Source organism: Durio zibethinus, chromosome 16 (assembly GCF_047325235.1).
Source record: "Durio zibethinus cultivar Kanyao isolate XHJ-2024 chromosome 16, ASM4732523v1, whole genome shotgun sequence".
Lineage (NCBI taxonomy): Eukaryota > Viridiplantae > Streptophyta > Magnoliopsida > Malvales > Malvaceae > Durio > Durio zibethinus.
Window position 1 is genome coordinate 19132159 of NC_143177.1, and position 9147 is coordinate 19141305.

A 9147-nucleotide genomic window follows, 5' to 3' on the forward strand; every position below is an offset into this window, starting at 1 on the left:
TCGTATGATATCCATTGCCTTACATGCTTGTGAGATTCATCTCATAAGTATACGGTATTATTATGTTCTAAATCTTCGAGTTTAGGGGCATGACATAAAGTTTTAATCCTATAACTATATGTATATTTTTAAGTGCATCTCTGGTTTTTTTTTTTTTTTTTAGGCCTTGACCTTGTGTGGTTTCCAACTCTAAAAAATCTTTATGATTCATTTTTAAAAGCCATGGATATATGTTTCACATACTTATGTTTTCATTACAAGGTGAATGCTGGTTTGATTTGAAAATACCCATCAAAACTTTTTTGAAAAAATTGTCACAATGTAAGAATTCTAAAATTCTTGTGAAGCGATTCAAAACTTTGGAAAAAAATGCCTTTAATTTTTGCCTGAGGTTGTGTTTGCAAAAACAATGTTAAGTGTTTAATTAATAGCGGGATTATGAGTTCTTTATTTCACAAAAACACTGAGGTTACTCCATTCTATATTCTACTAAAAGGCCATTTCACCAAGCTACTATAGATTCAGCCTTTGTTCTTTTCTCTTTTTGGAGGAGATTTAGGATTGTCTACATTGTGAATTTTTTTTAAACAAATAAAAAAAAATAAAAAGAGGGGGGAAGAAAATTTGGGTAAGTTGTAACTAGTAGTGCAAGCATCTATGCTACAAGCTTTTGTCATAGGAAACAAAATGTTCTTATCAATGAGAATGAAAAACATGGCTGGTCTTCTGCAGTGTCCAACAAGTGAACAAATAGACAACTTAAATGCAAGAGAACAATGAAGAAACATTCACTTCTAGTGAAATAGAAGTACTGAACTATTGGTCCTAGCATTTCTATCATATTATAATAGCAACTCTAATTTTTTATTTTTAATAACGTATGTCGTAAATTGGGAATAGCAGAAAGGGTTACATGTATTAGATTTTAAATCCAGTTTTGCTAGATGTATTAGAAATAATGACTCAAATCTTATAATAGATTTGTATGAGATTAGTTAGATATTGTTTGATGGACAAGAAGACTTGCCAAAGAAGAAATTTTAAGAGGAAAAAGATTCTTAATGGATAAGTTAGTATGGTTATAAATAGATGAAGTCTCTGTAGGGTTAGGCATAAGAAAAAAATGTAAGAGAGTTATAATATTTTATTGGATAGACACCCTATAGGACTATTGGAGATTAATGTCTTATGGGTGTATATTTGAATGTTTATGCGTAAACTAGAGGAGACTGTGAGGCTTCACATAAGTATGATGATCGTTTTATTTAGGTGAGCTAGAGGAAATTGAAATGGTCCATATAAGTATAAGCCCAAATAGGCATATGTTTGTTTGGGATGAGAATACTTTATAGGACTTGAAAAGATTGAAAGGGCCTATTGATATTGATTATTGAGTGTTGATTTATATGAATTGTATATTTATAATTCTCTATAACTAGTAGATCTTTTTTTTTATCCGTGGACATAAGTTAGTTAGACCAAATCATATTAAATTTTTGTCTCTTATATGATTAATTGATTGTTTGATTTCGCTTCTGCTGACGTGAATTTTCAATTGATTGAGGCTTTTTGCCTAACAAGAGTTTTCAAAGCTGTTGCGATCTTTACAAGTGATATCATAATTGAAAGTTTGAGACATGAAAAAAAGTAACCTTAGAGGAGCTTAATTCAAGAAAAAAGTTCGAGTTCGTGTTTTGAGGATTAAGGATTGATTAGCATGAAACTTAAAGATACATAAGAGAAGATAATTGTATGACTTCCATTGTAGGTGGAACCAAGTATGTCTAGCATGAATACTAAGATTTGATGAAATTTGAATCAAGGTAGAGATTGTTAGGAATATTGACTTAAATCTCATAACAAATTTGTTTGAAATTGATTAGATATTAGTTGATGGACAAGAAAACTTGTAAAAAAAAAAAATTTTAAGAGGAAAGAAATTCTTGATACGCAAGTTAATATAGTTATAACTAGGTGAAATCTCCATAAGGTTAGGTATGAGAAAAAAAATGTAGAAGAGTTGTAGGATTTTATTAGATGAATACATCATAAGACTACTGGAGATTAATGTCTTTATGTGTGTGTATATTTGAATGTTTGTGAGAACACTAGAGGAGGCTGAGAGAGTCTACATAAGTATGATAATTGTTTTGTTTAAGTGGATCAGATAAGATTATGATGGTCCACATAGGTATGGATGCACATGGGCATATGTTTATTTGGGTTGAGAATATTTTAAAGAATTAGAGGAGATTAAGAAGACCTATGAGTATTGATTGTTGAGTGCTGATTGAAAAGAATTTTATATTTATAATTCTCAACAATTAATGGATCGTTTTTCTCATCCATAGACATAGGTTGGTTGGATCAAACCACGTCAATTTGTTATCTCTTATGTGATTAATTGATTATTTAATTTCACTTCCGCTTGCATGAATATCAATTGATTGAGGTTTTTGGCCTAATAAATGGTATCAGAACTATCGTGATCTTTACAAGATGATATCTTTTAAGGGTAATTACATAAACCAATTGAGCTAAACTTCGTATTCTAGTAACTCCAATTCTTAAATCCCCTAGTTTGATGCATTATTCTACAAATGAATCAAGGCTAAAGTTCACGCTATGGAAATGGGTCCTAGAAATATAGATAGTCTAAACAAGCTTTACGAAGTAGAGGATGCCCATTAGTCCATTACTATTCACAGAATCTCAAACCACAAAGTGAGGCTTCCGCTAAATTATGAGTACAGCATAGTCCCAGCAAGAAATCAAGATACTTCTAAGAATAACTTGGGCATTAAAAGAAAAAATAAATAAATAAATAAAAAGGAAGCGCAAGCTATATGGTCATTGCCAAATTTAGCTCATTCAGGATAAAATGTTCTCGGTTGGAGAAGCTGCGTCTAAAGCATTGCTTGTGCCTTTGAACTAACGCTTAATGCGGAGTCAGTGAAGAAAGATACGTGTTCCTGGTCGTTAATAAATATTATTTGTAGAAATTGTGGATAGGGGCCAGGCTCACCTCCAAAACCCACTCCAGGATCCGAACAACCTGAACCATAGATGGCCTCCGAATTTCATCATCCTGGATGCACCAGCAAGCCAATTTACACATTCTAGAGAGCTCTTCTAAATTGGCATTTCCATTCAATCTGCTGTCTAAAAGTTTGAGAACATCAGCGCCTTCAGTCACTTGTCTAGCTGCCCAAGTTGGAAAGAAAGTATTTACTTCATCATTGGTGTGTTCAAAGTTTTTTCTCCCTGATACAAATTCCAAAAGCATCATCCCAAAGCTGTAAACATCAGCTTTGGGTGTTATGGCCACTCCTGAAATCCACTCTGGTGCAAGATAACCCATTGTCCCCCTCATAGTGGTCAGGACCCGACTAAACTCCCGTCCTAGAAGCTTTGCTAGGCCAAAATCTGCCAATGTTGGACTAAAGTCAACATCTAAAAGAATGCTTCTGGCTTGATGTCGCAATGGATGATACTGTCTCTACAATTCTCATGGAGATAAGCCAGGCCTTTTGCTGCACCAAGAACAATTTGGTATCTGTTTTCCAGTTAGAAGTTCTGAATCTTTTGCCCCGGAAAAGATGCCCGCCCAAAGACCCGTTCGGCATGTAATCATATACCAACAACTTTCTTGAACCTTCAGAGCAAAACCCACGAAGGCGAACTAGATTGACATGATTGATCTTCCCTATTGTACCGACTTCTGCACGAAATTGTTTCTCTCCCTGGTTGATGCTGTCAAGCTTCTTCACAGCTATAACACTTGCATCTGGCAAAATACCTTTGAAAACAGAACCAAAGCCGCCTTTTCCCAATTTTCCAGAGAAATTTTTGGTTCCCTTCTTTAAATCTTTGTATCTAAAAGCCACGACTGGCCCTTCTGCTGGTTCTGCAGTGATGATTGTTCTTTTCCTCCTAATGATTATGAACATCATTAGGCCTAAAAGGAGTAGTCCTGCTGAAACTGCAACTGCAACTGCAACAATAATTACTCCCAGTTCTTTCTTATTTGAATCTCAGAAGCCACAATCTTAATATACAGACTTTTCCCGGTGGTAACATCTTGTCCAAGTTGTTGCAGATTCAAGTGATCTCCAATCCAAATCGTGCACTGTTTCTTCTCATAAGCATAAGCAGTGCAAGAGCAATTCTTGAGACAGGTTGATTTGCATTCCATGATGCTACCAGCCATCGTATTTTTTGGATTTGTAGGCAAAGTTGTCTGGCGGCTTTCTAGAAGTTGGCCTCCCCTTCTATTTCCATCACTAGCATTGTCGCACTGCAGTTTAGTCCTCCTTACACAACCTCCAGAATAATCATCGAGATTCCCGTCTTTTTCTGACTTTGGCTGGAAACGTGTCAAACAATTACAGAAAGGCAGACCTTTTTCATTGCAGCAGTCAAAAGCCCCACAAAAAGCATAAACCTGGCATTGTTGTCTCGGCTGCGACCAGAACAAATTCCACCGCTTGCTATTTACAAACCATGACTGCTGCTTAATCTGCCCCGAAACATCCATAATAAATCGAGTTATGGTAGCAGGATTATAAAGCGAATAAGTAAAATAACTCTAGTTTTCGTTTGAAACATAGCTGAAGTTGTAGATGTAATTCAATCTCATTTCTTGAACTAAGATGAAAATCCTCATCTGCTCATCCCAAGGTCCACTCGTCCAGTATTGTTGGGACCCATTCCATAAAATAAAAATTTATTTGGTTTTTATTGGATCTAGCTCCAACGAGAAGAGACCTGGTGCAGGTGTCATGCCCTGGGCGTGCACACTAGGAGCTGAGGCCTGAGCACCCGCGACCAAAGCTCGAGCACCAGAGGCAGAAGCAGGGTTTACACAATGAGCATGGAAAAAGCGTCCATACCTCCCGTAAAGCAGTCAAGCTTACCTACATAGCCAGGATCAAGCCTGCAACAAGCTCACATCGTACCTGGGTGGACCCAGGGGAGCTTGGCCAATCTAGAATCATCTAAAAGCATCTAGGATCGACAACATTCAGTAAGAGATCTGATCAACCCTTAGAATCAAAAGGGGATCCTTAGAATCAGGGTGTAATCTGTGTATTAATGTGTAATTCCTTATTTTTAGGAATAATGTAATCCCTTGATTTTAAGAAGTAGCCATAATAGTGCTGGGGCCTCAACTATAAATAGAGGGTCACCCCACCCTTAATGGTATCATCATTCACACTCAGTAATATTTAGCATATTCTAGCATTCTCATATTCTTTTAACTTGCATATTCTACCTTTCTAGTTGGCGTAGTGCCCGCACGCTTGGTTCATAGGTTGACTTAGGCATAAGGAGTTAATTCCTAGCTTAAGGTCACACAAATTTTGGTTTAAAGGTCAGAGCCCGTGACAATTGGTATCAGAACAAGTTCTATTCGGTTGTTTTTAGGTCACACTCAAGGCATTTGCGAAAATGACATCCTAGAGTGATGTTGCTAGCTAACAACTAGAGGACCAAGAGCAAGGCCATGGAAGGGGGAAGAAAGCTAGTTCAAGGGACATTTGGTCTACCATGGATGGGCGGCTGTCCAAGGTGAAGCTGATAATGGGCGATGTGAAAGGGAAGCTTTATAAGGTGGAGACTCACATTGAGGTGTTGGACTCTATGGAAGAGGAGCTCAAAGGTGAGTTGCAAGCAGCTCTGAATGAGACCATCGACATGTTCACCCAGCAAAATAAAGCCTTGGAGGCCTAAGTAGAGACCATGCATAAGGAGATGGAAGAGCTCAAGGGAGAGTTCACTACATACAACACAGCCATTGGGAATGGCTTGATCACTAGAGTGCCAAAGCCCGTGTGGAAATCCTCAAGCCTAAAGAGTTCAAGGGGACTAAGGCTGTCAAAGAAGTAGACAACTTTCTATGAGGGATCGACTAGTACTTTTAGGCCACAGGCATGTAGGATGATGCTAATAAGGTAAGCACTACTTCAATGTATATTACTGACATTACCTTATTGTGGTAAAGGCATAGGTGTGATGATGTGAGGCACAGAGGTGCCTTAATTAAAACCTGAGAGGAGTTCCAAAATGAGTTCATGGAGCAGTTTTATCTCAAGAACACCAATGATGAGGCACGGGCAAAATTACATTAGTTTACTCAGTAATAGGACATAAGAGAGTATGTCCAAAAGTTCTCTGAATTGATGCTACAGATTTCAAATTTGATATAGACCAAGTGTCTATTTGCCTTCATGAATGGGCTCAAGCCATGGGTGAAGCACAAGCTATAGAAGAGGGGAGTTCGTGACATGGCTAAGGCCATGATCACCGCTAAGTCCTTAGTGGAGTTTAAGCCACAAAACAAGTCAGAGTCTACCAAGCCCAAAGGGAAAGACAAGGACAAGAGGGATCATAAATGATAGTCTAATGGTGAAAACCATAATCGACAGTCCAAAGAGAGAGACCGAGATCTTTCGGACAAGGTTATCTAAGGCAAGCCACCAGTAAAAAAATCAAAGGCTAGGAGAGACTGGGAGTCGATCTCTTATTGCTTATATGACGGGTTGCATGGAGCACAGAACCCCTCCTAAGGCAAGCTGGCTGCTATAGACATGGATGAAGAGTCAAAAAAGGAGATTATGCTCAATATAGTCCAAGGTAAATGGAGCTGTAAGCCAAATTGACTGATATATATAGATCTGTTGGTTACAGGCAAGAAAGTGAGCGCACTGGTAGACATAGATGCTTCGTATTTATTTATTTTAGGTGATGGAGCCTAGTAACTCGACCTAAAGGTGTATAAGGGGACTGCTACCATCAAAACAATCAACTCTAATGAGGTTCCAACCATTTAAGTGGTACATGGGGTAGAGATACAGCTTGGAGATTGGAAAGGTAAGAAGACCATCAAGGTAATACAATTGGATGATTATAAGTTTATGATTTGGTTAGATTTTCTTGCTCAGATTAACGCTCTTTTTTTGCCTTTTGTCAACTATATATACATTCTGGATGCATGGTGCCAATGCCTTGTACTACTGAAGTACAGGTTCGAGATTGGGACCAAGGTGCTATCGGCCATTCAATTTGTCAAGGCAATGAGTAAAGATGAAGACACTTTCTTGGCTACCTTAAAATATGATGAACAGAGAGAGACAAAGTCTGACACCTACTTGGAAATGCTAGAGGTGCTGAAGACCTTTAGCGATGTGATACTTGCATAATTACTTAGCAAGCTAACACCCAAAAGAGAGGTGGACCATAAGATTGAGTTAGTGTCCAATGCTAAGCAGCCAGCTAAGGCCCTTTATCAGATGTCACCCTTAGAGTTGAAGAAGTTACGAAAGCAGCTCTGAGAATTGATCGATGCTGGCTACATCAAGCCATTTAAGGCCTTATATGGTGCCCTGATTTTGTTCCAATGTAAGTAGGATAGGTCTTTACGATTATGTATTGACTACAAGTATTGAACAAGCTGACTGACAAAAACAACTATCCTATACCCCTCATTACGGACTTGTTTGACCAACTTGGAAGCGCAAATGGTTCACCAAGCTGGATTACGATCAAAGTATTACCAGGTCAGGATTACGGAGGGAGATAAATCAAAAATCACATGTGTCACTTGCTATGGCTCTTATGAGTTCTTGGTTATGCCATTCGAACTCACCAATGCTTCAACAACATTTTACATGCTCATGAACTCGGTACTATAACCGTTTCTTAATCATTTTGTTGTGGTTTATCTTGATGATATTGTAATCTATAGCCAAACATTGAGGGAACATGTAGACCACCTGAGACAGGTGTTTGAGGTGCTACGGGTGAACGAACTATTTGTAAAAAAAAAAAAGTGCTCATTTGCCCAGCAAGAGGTATTGTTTCTAGGCCATATAGTGAGAGGTGGCAAGATATGCATAAATGCAGACAAGGTCCATGCAATTTTGGATTAGGAACCACCAGCCAAGGTCACCAAGTTGAGATCATTCCTTGGGCTAGTCAACTACTATCGGTGCTTCATCAAAGGCCATTCATCCAATATCACACCATTGATTGATTTACTTAAAAAGGGGAGAAAGTAGGAATGAAACACTGCATGCCAGTAAGCCTTTAATCAGTTGAAGCAGACAGTGACAGAAGAGCTAGTGTTAGCTTTGCTAGACTATGTTAAGCTATATGAAGTGTATATGGATGCATCAGACTTTACAACAAAAGACGTGCTAATACAAGAAAACCATATAGTTGTATTTGAAAGTAGAAAGCTCAACAAGATCGAGCGTAGATACACAATCTAAGAGAAAGAGATGATAGCAGTGGTGCACTACTTGCACACTTAGCAACATTACCTGTTAGGGTCGAGGTTCATGGTCAAAATCGATAATGTTGCAACCAGTTACTTTCAAACGCAAAAAAAACTATCCCCCAAATAGGCTCGCTAGCAAGACTTTCTTATGAAATTTGATTACAAGTTACAGTACAAGCTTGAGCATACAAACACAGTGGCTAACGCCCTAAGCAGAAAGGCGAGCCTTGCTGCCATTAGCTAACTAATAGGTTTTTTGGTGGTGTGCATCAAAGAAGGGCTACTACATGATCTTATAGCTAAGACTCCCATCGACTATGTCAAACAAGGTAAGACTACATAGTTTTGGTTATAGGATGATTTGTTGTACACCAAAGGCAATAAGTTATTTATCTCGTAGCATGAAAAGCTCTACAAGGAAATTATGCAAGAGTGCTATGATTCCAAGTAAGTTGGTTACCCAAGGGCGAGTCGTACCTTAACATTACTAGAAGATCGATACTACTGATCGTACATGAAGGATGATATTGGGGCATATGTGAAAACCTATCTTATGTGCCAACAGAATAAGGTAGAGCTCAAGCCACCAACTGGTCTCTTAGAGCCTTTGTACATACCAGAGTGACCATGAGAGAGTGTCACTTTGGACTTCATTATTAGTCTACCCAAAGTATAAGGGTTTGAAAGCATTATGGTAGTGGTGGATAGATTTTCCAAGTACAAGACTTTCATTCTAGCAACCAAAGAGTGCCCAGTAGAGGTGGCAACCCATTTGTTCTTGAAAAACATGGTGAAACACTAGAAAATACCATAAACTATTGTTAGTGATCGGGATAGGTGATCCACAGGGCAATTCTAGACTGAGT

At 38.2% G+C, this 9147-nt stretch overlaps 1 pseudogene; it reads right to left on the reverse strand.

The window, feature by feature from the left end:
• Positions 1 to 2624: 2624 nt before the first annotated feature.
• Positions 2625 to 5888, reverse strand: LOC111298319 (G-type lectin S-receptor-like serine/threonine-protein kinase At2g19130 pseudogene; annotated as a pseudogene).
• Positions 5889 to 9147: the final 3259 nt, after the last annotated feature.